Genomic DNA, 13,514 nt, shown 5'->3' with positions numbered 1-13,514 from the left:
ACCTATGGCAAACGTGTGAAGCAGAACGCAGACTGGTTTCAATCACACTTTGAAGAGCTGGAACCTGTCATAGCCGCTAAGCAGATTGCACTGTTGAACTACAAGAAAGCCCCCAGTGAGTTAACATCCGTAGCTCTTAAAGCAGCCAGAAGCGCTGCACAAGGAACAGCCAGGCACTGTGCAAATGACTACTGGCAACACCTATACAGTCATCTTCAGCTGGCCTCTGACACCGGAAACATCCGAGGAATGTATGATGGCATGAAGAGAGCTTTTGGGCCAAACATCAAGAAGATCGCGCCCCTCAAATCTAAATCAGGGGACACAATCACTGACCAACGGAAGTAAATGGACTGCTGGGTGGAGCACTACCTAGAACTGTACTCCAGGGAAAATGTTGTCACTGAGACCGCCCTCAATGCAGCCCAGTCTCTGCCAGTCATGGATGAGCTGGACGTACAGCCAACAAAATCGGAACTCAATGATGCCATTCATTCTCTAGCCAGCAGAAAAGCACCTGGGAAGCACAGCATTACCCTGAAATAATCAAGAGTACCAAGCCTGCTATACTTCCAGCACTCTACAAACTGCTTTGCCTGTGCTGGGACGAGGGAGCAGTACCACAGGACATGCGCGATGGCAATATCATCACCCTCTATAAGAACAAGGGTGACCGTGGTGACTGCAACAATTACCGTGGAATCTCCCTGTTCAGGATAGTGGGGAAAGTCTTCACTCGAGTCGCTTTGAACGGGCTCCAGAAGCTGGCTGAGCGTGTCTACCCTGAGGCACAGTGTAGCTTTCGAGCAGAGAGATCCAACATTGACATGCTGTTCTCCCTTTACCAGCTACAGGAGAAATGACGTGAACAACAGATGCCCCTCAACGTTGCTTTCATAGATCTCACCAAAGCCTTTGACCTCGTCAGCAGACGTGATCTCTTCAGACTACTAGAAAAGATTGGATGTCCACCAAAGCTACTAAGTATCATCACCTCATTCCATGACAATATGAAAGGCACAATTTAGCATAACGGCACCTCATCAGACCCCTTTCCTATCCTGAGTGGCATGAAACAGGGCTGTGTTCTCGCACCTACATTGTTTGGGATCTTCTTCTCCCTGCTGCTCTCACAGACGTTCAACCCTTCAGAAGAAGGAATTTTCCTCCCCACAAGATCAGGTGGCAGGTTGCCCGTCTAAGAGCGAAGACCAAAGTACGGAAAGTCCTCATCAGGGAACTCCTCTTTGCTGACGATGCTGCATTAATATCTCACACTGAAGAGTGGCTGCAGAGTCTCATCGACAGGTTTGCGGCTGCCTGCAACGAATATGGCCTAACCATCAGCCTCAAGAAAAAGAACATCATGGGACAGGACGTCAGAAATGCTCCATCCATCAATATCGGCGACCACGCTCTGGAAGTGGTTCAAGAGTTCACCTACCTAGGCTCAACTATCACCAGTAACCTGTCTCTCGATGCAGAAATCAACAAGTGCATGGGAAAGGCTTCCACTGCTATGTCCAGACTGGCCAAGAGAGTGTGGGAAAATGGCGCACAGACACGGAACACAAAAGTCCGAATGTATCAAGCCTGTGTCCTCAGTACCTTGCTCTACGGCTGCGAGGCCTGGACAACGTATGTCAGCCAAGAGCGACGTCTCAATTCATTCCATCTTCGCAGCCTCCGGAGAATCCTTGGCATCAGGTGGCAGGACCGTATCTCCAACACATCCCCAGCATATACACCCTAGTGAGCCAGTGGCACTTGAGATGGCTTGGCCATGTGAGCCACATGGAAGATGGCAGGATCCCCAAGGACACATTGTACAGCGAGCTCATCACTGGTATCAGACCCACCAGCCGTCCATGTCTCCGCTTAAAAGATGTCTGCAAACGCGATATGAAGTCCTGCGACATTGATCACAAGTCGTGGGAGTCAGTTGCCAGTGATCGCCAGAGCTGGCGGGCAGCCATAAAGGTGGGGCTAAAATGTGGCGAGTCGAAGAGACTTCGCAGTTGGCAGGAAAAAAGACAGAAGAGCAAGGGGAGAGCCAACTGTGTAACAGCCCTGACAACCAATTTTATCTGCAGCACCTGTGGAAGAGTCTATCACTCTAGAATTGGCCTTTATAGCCACTCCAGGCGCTGCTTCACAAACCACTGACCACCTCCAGGTGCTTACCCATTGTCTCTCGAGACAAGGAGGCCAAAGAAGAAGATTCTTACACCTCTCTGAGATTTGCCTACATATTTTCTCCTCTATCCCTTCCTGTCTGTTTAGAGGCCTGTAGTACACTCCCAGCCAAGTGATTGTCCCCTTTTTGTTTTTAAGTTCTTCCCATATGGCCTCATTTGAGGAATTTCTAAGATATCATCCTTCCTTACTGCAGTAATTGACTCCTTGATCAACAGTGCAATGCCACCTCCTCTTTTCCTCCATCACCTGTCTTGCCTGTAGATTCTGTACCCTGGAATACTGAACTGCCAGTCCAGCCCCTCCCTCAACCATGTCTCTGTGATAGGAATAAGATCATAATCCCATGTGCTAATCATCGCCCTCAATTCATCTGCCTTATTAGTAAGACTCCTTGCATTAAAATAGATGCAATCCAGCCTTGCATTTTTCACTTGTGCCATAACAGGTCTTCCAGACTGACTCAGTTTCTCTTTTAAATTTGACTGTGTTTAACCCCCTACTGTACCTCCACTCTGTATCCGACCCCCCTGCCAAATTAATTTAAACCCCCCCCCTACCCCCCAAAACAGCACTGGCAAACCTCTCAGCAAGTATGTTGGTCCCGTTCCAGTTCAGGTGCAACCCGTCCAACTTGGACAGGTAGGTCCCACCTTTGCCAGAAACACACCCAGTGGTCGAGGAAACTAAGGCCCTCCCTCCTGCACCATATCCTCAGCCAAGCATTCATCTGCTCTCCCCTCTTACTCCTATACTCATTAGCATGTGGCATTGGGAGTAATCCAGAGATTACAACCTTTGAGGTCCTGCTTTTTAATCTGCTATCTAGCTCCCTAAATTCTGGTTGCAGGACCTCATCCCTCTTTCTACCTATGTCATTGGTGCCAATGTGTACCATGACCTCTGACTGTTCACCCTCCCCCTTGTCCTGCAGCCACTCTGTGACATCCTTGATCCTAGCACCAGGGAGGCAACATACCATCCTGGAGTCACGTTTGCAGCCACAGAAATGCCCATCTGTACCTCTTACGATAGAATCCCCTATCACTATAGCTCTTCTACTCCTTTTCCTCCCCGCTTGTGCAGCTGATCTACCTGTGGTGCCACAGACTTGGTTCTTGCTGCATTCCCCTGAAAAGCTATCTCCTCCAACAGTATTCAAAATGGAAAATCTGTTAGAAAGCGAGATGGATCCAGGGGACTCCTTCACTACCTGCCTAGTTCTTCTACTCTGCCTGGTGGTCACCCATTCCCTTTCGACCTGAGCAGTATTTACCTGCGGTGTGACCACCTCCCTATACGTGCTATCCACGATGATCTCAGCCTCGCGGATGCTCCACAGTATCTCCAGCCGCCGCTCCAGATCCGAAGCGTGGATTTCGAGTAGCTGCAGCTGGAGACACTTCCTGCACACGTGTTCGCCCTGGACACTGGAAGTGTCCCTGACTTCCCACATTGCACAGGAGGATTACTCCACATTGCTGAGCTGCCCTGCCATGACTTACCCTTAATTTATCCCCTTAAATTACCCAAAAATTAAATTATTTACACTAGGGACCTTGATGCTCCCCCAAAAAACACGACCTCCTTTATTGAAAAAACTGTAGACCTTTCCCTTTACTTTTAGTTACTTACCTAGCTATTTAGAGTAACTCCCTAACAGCAGATACTCACCAACCAATCACCTTGCCGCCTTCCTGTGACATCACTGCTCACTTTGATTTCAAACTCCGGCGTGCCTGGACAGCTCTCCGCTCCTCTCCCGGAAGGTGAGTGACTAGGCCGCGATCCTCAGGCTCAATTTATCGGCTCCACTCTCGATGTTCTCCCCACAGGTCCGCTCCTCTCCCGGACGGTGAATGACTGGGCCGCGATCCTCAGGCTCAATGTATCGGCTCCACTGTCGGTGTTCTCCCCACAGTTCCAGACCTCTCCCGGAAGGTGAGTGACTGGGCCGCGATCCTTGGGCTCAATTTATTGGTTCTGCTCTCGGCGTTCTCCCCACAGGTCCACTCCTCTCTGCTCCGCTCCCGGAAGGAAAGTAAGTCTGGTATCTGTGACGGACAATGAGGAGAAACACAATATGAGGAGAGAGTGAAATACATTTTACTCTTTAGACGATATTATTTATTATATTTCAGCTGTTCCTCGTTTCACAAATATTTTTGCGGGCTTTTCAAATTTGTGAATGGGTTTAGCTCTGACAATTTGCCGCTGCCAATCTCCGCCCCATTTTCTCATTGCCCTTTGATAATAGGCAAAATAGCAGCTACCTGATTGGTGACATGAACCAGCCAATGAGATTCAGCAGAGAGTAACCAATCGGAAGTAGCCGGACTGCATTCCTCCAGAAGGTAAAGCAGGGAAGTGCGGGAGGAATTCCTTACTCTTTGTGAAAGTATTTGTGAGATTGTGGAAATGTCTGGAAGAGGAGCAGGGGAGAGACCATGATCCTGCCTCAGGTAGGTTTTTGAGTAAAATGGCTGTAACCAATTCTGTAACTTCAGGGCAGGGAGTGTGTAACACCGTTCGGGTGGTAGTGAAGGATAATGATGGAGATGCACCGGTTGATAGTACCTTCTTCATTAAGAAAATCCTTATTGATTGATGTGGATTCCAAGCTGTAAACATCTTCTGCCTGCAGGACTTCCCCAGCTGTGGATATGTTGACGTGATGTTCAAGAACGTGGCGGATGCATCAAGTTCCTGAAGGTGTTTAAGGAGAAGGGAAACCAGGCGCCGCTGTCGATCCTCACAGTGGAGCCGCACTATACACTGCCATCGCAACGTGACTGGGTGGTGAGAATCCACCTCTACAACCTCCATGTTCCTGTCGTGGATGTACTCACCTTCCTCACCAGGTACGTCGAGGTGGCCGGCGGCAGCACTGATGTCAAGGACCCATTTGGATTTGGACCAGCAAGCGTCAGGTCAAGGTGACCTTGAAGGTCAATGCCAACGGAGCCATCATCCATCCTCCCTCCAGCTTCACGTTCGGGGGAAGTCGAGGCTTCATGGTCTACGTGGAGCAGCCCAGAGTTTGTCGTACCTGCGGCAAATCTGGTCATGTGGCAGCTAACTGCAGCACAGTCGTCTGCAAGAACTGCAAGAAGGAAGGCCATCAGACCAAGGACTGTAATCATTGTAAGTACTGCAACCTGTGAGGTGGGGCAGGCCACCTCGACAAAACCTGCCCCAAACGCTGCCTCAGTTATGCTCAGGCAGCAAGGACCAAGGAAAGACCGGGTTAAGGAACGGTGAACACGTCTGGTGCTGGGAGGGAAACAAGCAATCCTCCCCACAGCGATGAAAGTTTATCTGAGAAAGAGAAGAAAGGGGAAGCAGCTGCAACCAGAGACCCAACACCTACTCCGTGCCTGGAAACTCCTCCTCTACAGACAGAATTAATGGAGGAGGAGGCAGCAGATGGACAAACAGGTCAGTGGCAGGTGGTACAAAGGAAGACCACAAAGAAAAAACCTCCAAAAAAAGAACAGGTCACCACCCAAACCAGTGGCAAGAGGAGGCTACCGTCTGAGACAGACTACAGCAGCTCCTCCTCACTGGACGAGGAAGGGCCGGAACGATGGCACCTCCAAAAGAAGCAGCAGAACTCAAAGGAGCTGGAAGATAAAGCCCCCCAGCTCCGGGGCACTGGAAGCTGTGACACGCCCAGCGCACCCCAAACCAAAAGCATGGAACCCAAGGAGATGCTCAGTGCACCCCAGCTCCGGGAGACCGAGAGCAGCGAAGTGTCCTGCGCACTCCAGCTCCAGCTCCGGAAGTCAGGAACAGTGATGTCTTTGAGGAGGGACCGAGGGGAAAGACACCAACAGCAGAGGACAACCCAAGCCTTGCTGCCTAGAAGACCCGTCCCCCCCCACCCACCGATGTCACCCCAGTGGAACAAAACCCTCATGAATAACCATGAGGGGTTTCTGGGCTCAAACAATGTGAAACAGCTTGCGTACACTATGGGGATGCAGGAACAAACTCAAGGACTGGGACTAGCAAGGACACCTGGTGTGGTGAGCAACACCCAACTTTATAGTGGATATAAAGATTGCTTCGATTAACATGCATTGTGTTAAATCCACCACGTGATGTGTTTCAACCTTGGATGACTTCGCAAAGGTCAAAGCCGGCGTACTGTTTCGTCAGGAGTGTGGAATCCTGCACCGCAGCACTTACAGGCAATGGTCACGATGGTGATCCCATGGGACATCGATCTGGTCCAGGGGAAATGATTCCTGTTCCTCCGGCCTGGGTATTCTGCTGCGGGAAGGCAATTTAACCATCTCTGAAGTTAAGATGCTGGTGGGCGGTCGCCTTCTCGTAGCAGATGTAATGTACAACAATGCTCCGCTCCAGTTAAGCAACGTATATGCCCCGGTCGAATACAGTGAGCGGCTGACCATCCTCCAGCAACTCACACTGCTGCTGGCGACATCCAGGCCGGTCATTCTTGGAGGTGACTTCAACTGCATCATTGATGCAGCTGGACAATCTGGCAGTAACGACAGAAAACTGGACGCTCCGCACAGATTCTTAAAAAATGCCAAACTGCACAATGTCTTCAGCAAACCTGCAGACGGAGCGCAGCGTAGATACACCTGGTCAAGATCGGACGGGTCTGCCCGTTCCAGGATTGACTTCCTGTATGTGTCCCCTGCTTTCACGGTCAGATCCACCGACGTCAAGCCGGTGTTCTTCTCCGACCACTGCCTCTTACTGGCTGACTGTCACTTACAGGATGACCAGCGGGTTGGCAGGGAGACATGGAAGCTGAATGCTACACTGCTAACCCAGAGAACATTGAGGAACTCAAAAGAGATTGAAAAAGTTGGAGGACAGTGAGACCCTCTTTGAGTATCCGGTGAACTGGTGGGAAGTGATCAAGGTGAATATCAAGACGTTCTTTATCTCCAAAGGTGTTCAGAGGGTGTGAGAGAGACAAAGGGAAATGTCCCAACTCCAGAAAAGAATGCAAAATCTGCTCTGGCTGCAGTCGATGGGGGTCGAGGTCAAGGAGGTGCTCCAAGTGGTGAAGAGCCAGCAGGCCTCGCTCTTTGCCACGGAGGCCTCCAAGATCATCTTCCGGTCCAGAGTCCGCTCCATTGAGCAGGATGAGAAGTGCTCACGTTTCTTCTTCCAAAAGGTACACAGAGAGAGCTCTGTGATCAGCAGCCTGAAGGAAGAGGATGGCTCGGTCACAACTTCGCAGTCCGACATACTAAGGATTTGCAAATCCTTGAATGCTGGGCTGTAAGACGTGAAGTCTATGGACAGCACGTCCTCCCAGTCCTTCCTGTCATCGATCACAGAGGTCTGAGATGACAGCATGCAGGAGAATCTGGACAAACCGCTAACTCTGGACAAGCTGACAAAGGCCATCAAGTCTTTTGAGACGAAGAAAACTCCCGGAAGCGACGGCTTACCAGTTGAGTTGTATTCGGCCCTGTGGTGCTGGGTCAGCCCAGACCTGCTGGAAGTGTACGAGAGTATGCTCCTGGCCGGCAGCATGTCAGAATCCATGAGGAAAGGCATCATCACCCTCATCTGCAAGCAGAAGGAGGAGAGGGCAGAAATCAGAAATTGGCGGCCCATCTCACTGCTTAATGTAGACTACAAGATTCTGTCCAAAGTCATCGCCAGTCAAGTCAAGTCTGCTCTGCAGTTGGTGATTCACCCTGACCAGACCTGTACTGTACCCAGCAGGAAGATCTCTGATAGTGTCGTGCTACTCAGGGATACGATCGCCTACGTATGGGACAGGAGGGTGGACACCTGCCTCATCAGTCTGGACCAGGAGAAGGCTTTTGACAGGATATCGCACACACACATGATGGACGTTCTTTCCAAAATGGGGTTTGGGGAGGGAATCTGCAATTGGATCAAACTGCTCTCCACAAACATCAGTAGCACAGTCCAAAAAATTGGGTGGTAATCAGAAAGTTTCCAATCAAATCTGGAGTCAGACAGGGCTGTCCTCTTTCCCCTCCCTTGTGTGTTTGCTGTATCGAACTCTTTGCTGAGTCTATTAGGAAGGATGCGAGCATAAGAGGGGTGACAATCCCAGGCAGTGGAGTCACTCAGGTCAAAGCCTCCCTGCACATAGATGATGTTGCTGTATTCTGATCGGATCCGCTGTCCATTCGCAGACTGATGAGCATCTGCGACCAGTTCGAACTGGATTCGGGAACCAATGTTAACCATGGCAAGAGCGAGGCCATGTTCCTTGGGAACTGGGCTGACCGATTCTTTGTCCCCTTCACTGTCAGGTCAGACTACCTGAAGGTGCTGGGGATATGGTTTGTAAGGGCCGTGACGTGCACCAAAACCTGGGAGGAGCGAGTAGCCAAGGTACAACATAAACTGAGCATGTGGGAGCAGCGATCTCTCTCTATTATGGGTAAGAACCTGGTCATCAGGTGCAAGGCGCTCACGTTGTTGCTGTATGTGACGCAGGTCTGGCCCATACCCCACTCCTGCGCTGTGGCGGTCACCCGAGCCATTTCCCGCTTTATCTGAAGACGCAAAATGGACAGGGTCCGGAGGGACACGATGTTCAAACCTCTGGATAAAGGCGAAAAAATGTACTCAACGTCGCCCTCAACCTGATGGCCACCTTAGTATGTGGCTGCATCAAGCTGTGCGTAGAGCCCCAGTATGCAAACACCAAGTGTCACTACGTGCTGAGGTTCTATCTGACCCCGGTGTTGCGAGGGATGGATCTGGTCACATTGCCACGGAACGCTCCATCCAGTTGGACCGTGCCTTCGCGGAAATGTTTGTGTGGAAAAACACCTTTGACCACCAATCCATCAGGCAGTGGTCAGCACGGAATGTCCTCAAGTATATTTTTGGAAAAGTCTGGAAGAGGAAAGACCGGCGGGAAAGCTCGGTCCAAGGCCAAGTCTCGCTCCTCCCGGGCTGGACTGCAGTTCCTGGTGGGCCGTGTTCACAGGCTCCTGAGAAAGGGCAACTATGCTGAGCGTGTGGGTGCCGGAGCCCCGGTCTATCTGGCTGCTGCGCTCGAGTATCTGACCGCTGAAATCCTCGAGTTGGCCAGTAACGCGGCCCAGGACAACAGGAAGACCCGCAACATCCTCAGACACCGACAGCTGGCTGTCCAGAATGACGAGGAGCTCACCAAGCTGCTGGGAGGGGTGACCATCACTCAGGGCTGTGTGCTGCCTAATATCTAGGCCATGCTGCTGCCCAAGAAAACAACGTTCGCAGACCTCCAATCCTCCGGCACCTCCCCCATATTCAGTGAGGATTTGAAGATGATCCTCAGCGCATCCACTATTTCCTCCCTGGCTTCCTTTAACAACCTCAGATGCAAACCATCTGGCCCTGGTGATTTATTCATTTTGAAGGATGTCAGACTCTCTAGTACTTCCACTCTCATTATGCTTATCGTATCTAATATTTCACACTCCTCTTCTTTTCCTACAATGTCTGCATCATCCCTCTCCTTTGTGAAGGCAGAGACAAAAAACTCGTTAAGAACCCCACCCACATCTTCTGGATCCACACAGAAGTTCCCTTGTACATCTCTGATAGGCCATACCCTTTCCTTAGTTTTTTTTTTATTTCCAAAATATACTTTATTCATAAAAATCTGTAAAAATTACATTGCCAAACAGTTTCCAAACAGCACCAAAAAATACAAACATTGCAAGGGAGATCAGTTTCCTTCAATACTGTCATGAGTTTCTTCCCAACCCTTCCGTTTCACAATTGTCATGTCAATTACAGTTTTACATTTACAGCAATTGAGAATATTAACGATACAGTTCGAGGGGTTTCCCATGGATCCAGCCCCTCAGTCCAGCTTGGTGGGGGAACCTTACACTGTGGTCTTTCCCCATTGAGCCTTTGCTGCGGCTGCCCCAAGCTTTAGTGCCTCCCTCAGCACGCAGTCCTGGACCTTGGAATGTGCCAGTCTGCAACATTCGGCGGTGGACAACACTTTGCGCTGGAAGACCAGCAAGTTTCGGGCAGACCAAAGGGCGTCTTTCACCGAATTGATAGCCCTCCAGCAGCAGTTGATGTTTGTCTCGGTGTGCGTCCGTGGGAACAGCCCGTAGAGCACAGACTCCTGTATACCCTTTCCTTAGTTATCCTCTTGCTCTTAATGGACTGATAAGACATCTTTGGGTTTCCTTCAAGTAGTTGTATCCAGTCCACATCCACCAAATCACCTCTCAGTTTTGTAAAATTTGCCTTCCCCCAATTTCGAACTTTTACTTTTCGAGCTGCCCTGCCATTAATTAGCTTTACAAACTCATTATTGCTCGTGTAATAAGTGTAATAAGTAGAATAATTTACCAGTTACTCACCGATCAGCTTCTTCCCCTGTGCCATGGAGGCTGAAAAGGCAGAAAAGAAAAGAGAGACCAAAGAGCACCTCCTTCCCCTAGTCAGTGAAGTCCCTCACACATCAACTCACAGTTTTACACTCTGTCCAAACAGCACTTTCTAATTAGTAATTATTCATAAATTACACTAACTAAAACATTAGTAACCTGACCAATTACAAGGTAGCTATTTGAGGGTTTTTAAACAAAGAGCTTTTTTCCCTATCCTGATTTCAGGTCCCACTCTGGACACTTGCTTTTGATTCCAGGACGCTGAGGGCAGGGTGCTGCCGAATATCCAGGCCGTGTTGCTGCCCAAGAAAACCAGCGCTCCGGGCACCAAAACCAAGTCAATCTGCCAGGATTTTATCAAATACCCAAAGGCTCTTTTCAGATCCACCCACAGTATCTGAAAGGGCTGATTACTGTCTGAAGTCTGCTGTACCCACACCTCTGTCTATCCCTCTTCATCTAGAACAACCAGTGTTATCTTCCATTCCTTTCACCATCATGTGTTTAACTCGCTTCTCCTTATAGACAGTCAGATATCAATGTAATAATGAAATGATCTGTGTCAGTGCTGGCCATTTCCCTGTCCTGATTTCAGACCCCACTCTGGACACTTGTTTCCCATTCCAGGACCTTCTTGTATTAATATTCAGCACCACCTGTCAGTCAGAAACTTGTCTCAATTAACCGATCCTTTCACTGAACTTCCAACTGCTGCTGTCTATTTCTCGAGGGAAAGAGCAGCTCACTGTGTAAGGATGTGAGGGGAATGTAACCCGGCTGCTGGTGAGAAGGTCCCGTCTTCTCAATCAAAAGCCTTTTATTTTCACAGAAATAACTTGTTAAATACAAATCTGATTCCAACACGTCAATAACAGGACAGAATGGGAACCTTTTAAAAGGATGAAGCAACTATTTCAGTGGCTTCTCACTGTCCCCCTGAAGCCTGTGTGAAGGGGAATTACCAATAGTCTGTAATTTATAACTTCCACACCGAGTTTGAGTTATTTGTCGTGTGAAAGATTGCTGAACGGAGTCTTTTACTGTCAGTTACGGATGAGAAGTTGACAAAAATTGGCAAAATAAAGCTGTTCATAAAATAGCACCAGCAATTTGAGTCGGTAAAAGCAAAATTGTGTTTCAAAAGTTTATTTAAACCGCTACGGGAAAATAGATTTTTATGTACTTTTCCAGTCGATCACTTCTTTTCCATAGTGAAATTGGTGGCTTTCACAAATTCAAATATTGTGCCAGGTTGACAGGTTCAACCAATGATTTTTTGTATTTTGTGCTTCGAGGTTCTCTGATTGAACCATGCATGTGTGTTAATGGCTGTGTGGCCTAATGGATAAGGCGTCTGACTTCGGTATATTCCATGGTGTTATCAGAAGATTGCAGGTTCGAGTCCTGCCACGATCATTTTGACCCAAAGGGATTATGCAGGGCTTTGGGGATCGAGTCGGGGACTGAACAGATTGGAAGCCCGACATAGACTTAATGGGGCGAATGGCCTCCTCATGTGTTGTCACTGACTTTTTGAGAAGAGGGTGACCAATCAGAGGTGGGCTGGGGTTCCAGCGGGCTCAAACTGCAGGAATTCCAGGTCTCTGAATGACTGAGCTGAAACTGATCAGTTTCACTGCAGGAAACACCGTCTCGGGGGAAATAACATCACAAATAATTCCATTTGACTAATTATTCAATTATAAAACAATGGGCAGATGTGAAGGTGTGATGTTACTTTTCACTGTGAGGGGAGAATCCGCCATCTGGATAAATCAGCAACTTTATAACATCGTCTGTACGTTTGGAAAAGAAACGATGAAAACTCTCCCCATAACCCTGGTGCGGTGGAAAGGCTCAATTCAGAGATTGGAAGATAACGAGAGCACAACATAAATCATTAACTGATATTTCCGGCATAAAACACACCCCAGCTTCCGTTCCCATGTCACTGCTGTCCCTATGAGGCGGTGGGTGACTCTGAAAAGAGACTTTGTTTTGTGTTTCTGCAGGAAAACCACAAAGATCCTCCCAGGCAGTGAAACTCATCTTCCCAGAATCTCCATACCAGATTGAAACAGAAAACACAAAGACAGTGAGAAAGTTCCAGAGAGTTACTGAGCATTAAAACCAATGAAATAAACCAATTCTAGAGAGATGTTGGTGCAGCTTTTTCAGAGAGATTGTGGGTGGCTCTTAAAAGAGCCGTTGTGTTTTGAGTGTTTTCACTACATGGTGGAGTTTTACTTGGAGTTGATGTACTTGGTCACTCACTTTGTCCCTTCTCACATTCCGAGCGCTTTATTGGGTGGAAATATTTATTCAGGCAGTTTCAACAGCTCAGAGCCGACATTGAGTCAGAAACCAGAAATGGGAGTACGGGACACAGACAAGGAATTGAGGCTGAACCTTTATAAATCTCACTGGTTATAGGCCTCAGCTAGAGCATTGTTTCTAATTCCATGTTTCATACTTTAGCAGGAATGTCAAGGCCTTAGAGAGGGTGCAGAGGAGATTTACGAGAATGCATCAGAGATGCAGGAATTCAGCTAATGTGGAAAGAATAGGGGTCTGGGGTGTGTGAAGCTGGGGTCCTTGTTCTTAGAGCAGAGGTGTTAATGGGGCAGTTAATAGTTGTGTTCAACATTGTGAAGAGTTTTTATAAGAATAAAGAAGTTTGACTGCAATTAGACAGAGCCTTGGTGAGATCACACCTGGAGCACTGTGTACAGTTTTGGTTCCCCTTACCTAAGGAAGGATATACTTGCCTTAAAGGAAGTGTATCAAAGTGTCACTCGATTGCTTCCTGGGATGAAGGGATTGTCCTATGAGAAGAGATTGAGTCGTCGAGGCCGATATTCCTCAGAATCAACGGGTGGGAATCGGAAAGTTTGCCGAACCAATCTGGAGTCAGACAGGGCAGCCCTCTCTCCCCTGTCT

At 48.7% G+C, this 13,514-nt stretch overlaps 1 non-coding gene across 1 annotated transcript; it reads left to right on the top strand.

The window, feature by feature from the left end:
• The first annotated feature begins 11,901 nt into the window (after positions 1 to 11,901).
• trnar-ucg (transfer RNA arginine (anticodon UCG)) lies at positions 11,902 to 11,990 on the top strand. Its single transcript is given in 2 exon segments — positions 11,902 to 11,938; positions 11,955 to 11,990. It is a non-coding gene; the product is annotated as a tRNA-Arg (tRNA).
• Positions 11,991 to 13,514: the final 1,524 nt, after the last annotated feature.

Source organism: Heterodontus francisci, unplaced genomic scaffold, assembly GCF_036365525.1.
Source record: "Heterodontus francisci isolate sHetFra1 unplaced genomic scaffold, sHetFra1.hap1 HAP1_SCAFFOLD_51_2, whole genome shotgun sequence".
Classification (NCBI taxonomy): domain Eukaryota; kingdom Metazoa; phylum Chordata; class Chondrichthyes; order Heterodontiformes; family Heterodontidae; genus Heterodontus; species Heterodontus francisci.
Note: the sequence above shows the minus strand (reverse complement) of the source record. Positions and strands in the feature narration are given on the sequence as shown.